The sequence below is a fragment of the Orycteropus afer genome, unplaced genomic scaffold (genome assembly GCF_000298275.1).
Source record: "Orycteropus afer afer isolate SDZICR_OR568_19922 unplaced genomic scaffold, OryAfe1.0 scaffold00071, whole genome shotgun sequence".
NCBI classification, from domain to species: domain Eukaryota; kingdom Metazoa; phylum Chordata; class Mammalia; order Tubulidentata; family Orycteropodidae; genus Orycteropus; species Orycteropus afer.
In genome coordinates, this window is record NW_006921658.1 from 8,877,243 (window position 1) to 8,880,952 (window position 3,710).

Here is a 3,710-nt window from a genome sequence, read left to right on the forward strand (position 1 = left end):
TGTATCCTTCCCTTCAAGGCTCAGGGGTCCAAGATTATCTTCTGTGTCTGTGTTAATTGGTTTCCCTTTTCTTTGTTGAAGAGCGTCTGTGCAGTCCTTGTGCTTAGTTCGCCATCTTGCCGGAACTCCCCTTTTCCATCTTTAAAAATCAGCATTTGTATCCCTCTGACCCTTTCTTCCATCAGTACACCTCCTTCTCTGACTCTATCACCCTTCCTTCCTCTTATAAGGACCTTTGTGGTTACATTAGGACCACACAGATAACCAAGGGTAATCTCCCCATTACAAGATTCTAATTTAATTGCATCTGCAAAGTCCTTTTCGTCATATAAGGCCACATTCATAGGTTTTAGGGATTAGAATGTGGACATTTTTGGAGGTCCCTTACTCTTTCTACCACATACTTCTTTTACAACCATTGCTTGCTTCTTACTACTTGTCTTAGTTATCTAGCACTGCCATAACAGAAACACCACAAGTTGATGCCTTTGACAAACAAATTTATTTTCTTACAGTTTAAGAGTCTAGAAGTCAGAATTCAGGGTGTTGGCTCCAGGGGGAAATCTTCTGTCAGCTCCTTATCTCTTTGAACTTCTCTTCTTGAACCATCTTCATGTGTCTAGCATCCCTCTTCCCCAACTCTACTTTTCTTGTTTGTTTAATTTCTTTTATATCTAAAAAGAGATTGACTCAAGAGGTACCCTACACTAATCCTGCCTCATTCATATAACAAAGACAACCCATTCCCAAATGGATTATAACCACAGGTATAGAGTTCAGGATTTACAACACATAGTTTTTGGGGACACAATTCAATCTGTAACTCTACTGTTGATATCAATCTTAGGTTAACTGGAGTTAGCTGGATCTCATTTTTAGTGCTATTTTTACTTTCTTGAATCCTTCTCTACATAGGAAACTAAACAACTGTGCTCTGATAATCTACAGAACAACATGGGTTCAAACCCCTAGACTTTTCTTGATCCACACATTCTCTGTGCTTGATGCACAGAGGTTTTGAAATCTTAGTGCTAAAGACTAGCTACATTTCTGAGTTAGTGTGCTCACCAAAGAAATAAAGCAAATCTAATCCTCTGGATTTAAGGTCCCAAATCCATAAAATTCCAACTCTATCCCTCTACTAAGATTTCATAGTCCAGAGAGCTTGTAAGAGTTGATAATGTATCATCTCATGGCCACTTTCCATAAAGCATGTTATAAGAACATTGTATCCTCCAAATTAAATGTGTAACTTACTGTTAGCATCAGTTAGGACAAAAAATAGACTTTTTATTGAAATTTTAAAAAAGTGGTATTTTGTCAGAAAGAAAAGCTCTTTATTCTCTATGTCTTCATACTTTCATTAAGGAGCTCTGGTGGCATAGTGCCCAAGGCATTTGACTGCTAACCAGAGGGCTGGTGTTTCAAACCTACCAGCCACTCCTCAGAAAGAAGGTTGGGCAATTTACTTCCGTAGTGATACTGCCTCGGAAATCCAAGGAGGGATCACTGAATCAGAGATGACTTGACGGCAGTGAGTTTGGTTTGGTGGTGAAATAGGGAGCTCTGGTGGTACAGTGGTTAAGGCATTTGACTGCTAACCCAAAGCTTGGTGGTTTGAACCCACCAGTCGCTCTGTGGGAGAAAGATGAGGCAATCTACTTCCATAAAGATTTATAACCATGGAATCCCTATGGGGCAGTACTACTCTGTCCTATAGGGTTGCTATGAGTTGGAATTGACTTGACAACAGAGGCAGTGGTGTTGTTGAAATAGTTAAGGACTCAGGTAATAGCAATCAGCTGCTGTGTTAGTTAAGATTATATGTCAACTTGGCTGGGCCTAGTTTTGAGTGGCTGGGCAGCTGGATGTAGTTATTCCCCATGATGAGACTGGTAATCAACTCTATGGTAGAATCTGCTTTGAGCAGGTAAGTAGCTGTCTTAGGGATGTGGTCTGCTTCTAGTGTATAAGGAGAAGCTTGGAGCAAGGCCTCTGAACTTTTTGGCACATCTGGATCTTGCATTTGGCCAGTCTTTATCTCAGTGGCCTGCCATGTTGTCTGCCGATCTTAACACTGTTTTTTGGACTTGAACTAGTGGCCTGCCATGTTGCTTGATAATCTGTGCCATTTCACTTGCTGACCTTGGGTTTGTCAGCCTCAGCAGCCAGCAGCTGCCTGAGTTAAGAGAAGCCTCCAGCTTCAGTGGGGCAGGAGCAAGAGGCAGAGCTGAAGCCCAAGGTTGAGGGGCCTTCACCCAGGCCCTAGAGCTGGCACTTTGAACTCAGACTTCCAGCCTCCTAAACCATAAGAGAATAAATCCCTGGTTGTTAAAGCCATCCATTTGTGGCATTTCTATTATAGCAGTACTAGAGAAACAAAACAGCTGCTAACAAAAAGGCTGGTTGATGGTTCAAACCTACCAGTGGCTCTGTCTGAGAAAAGACCTGGCAATATGCTCCCACTCAGATTTCAGCCTAAGAAACCCTGTGGGGAAGTTCTACTATGTCATACAAGGTCACTGTGAGTCAGAATTGACCCCACAGCACACACCACCACCACTACCAGCACCATACTTTCATTAAAGAAATTGACATGGGAAAAAAACAAAACAAAAAGAAAAAATGACATGGAGAGTTTAAGGACAAGAATGAGCAAGAGTCTGTTGAGACAGCATATGTCAGGTGGGGTGGAGACTGCAGATGTCAGGTGGGGTGGGTCTCGTTAAGATATGAAACATCTTCACCCTAAGGACAATAGGAATTTAGGTAGAATAAGTGAGGAGGGTAAGGCCTATTCCTAGGTATTTTGCTTGGAAAAACTGAGTAGGTGGTGGCATCGTTTACTGAGATGTGAAACAAAGGAAAAAGAGCAGGATTTGAAGGTAAGGTCCTAAGTTAAGTTGGAATTGCTTGTGGGATATCGAAGTAGAGATGGGAAACAGACAATTTACTATACAGGTCTGAGGCTCAGGAGAGAGGTTTGTGCTCGCAATATCAAGTGCCTAAGGCATTTGACTACTAACCAGAAGGCTGGCGGTTCAAACCCATGAGCCACTTGTTGGAAGGAAGGTTGGGCAATCTATTTCTGTAGTGATACTGCCTTGAAAACCCAAGGAGGGGTAGCTATGAGTTGGGTTCGACTCGACGGTGGTGCACAACAACAACAACACAACAGTATAAGGATGATAACTGGGAGTTCTAAAGGAGAAATTTTGCTGAATTTGCTGAAGATAATTAAAAAATGGTTGTAGCAGTATACTGACAGGGAACTTCCAAAAATTCAAGCTGGGTTCAGAAGAAGATGTGAAATGAGGGATATCATTGCTGATGCCAGATGGATCTTGACTGAAAGCAAAGAATACCAGAAAAATGTGTACTTGTGTTTTATTGACTATGCAAAGGTATTTGTATGCATCACAACAAATTATGGATAGTATTGCAAAATATGAGAATTCCAGAACACCTAATTGTGCTCATGAGAAATCTGTACATGGACCAGGAGTCTGTCATTCAAACATAACAAAGGTATACCATGTGGTTTAAAATCAGGAAAGGTGTGTGTCAGGGTTGTATCCTGTGATAGTTGGAGCTGTGTGTCAACTTGGCTGGACCCCAGTTCTGGGTGGTTGTTCCCATGATGGGATCAGATGACTGAGTTCTGAGTGGCCAGTCTGCCCAAGGGGAGTTTCCCTAGGGGTGTGGCCTGC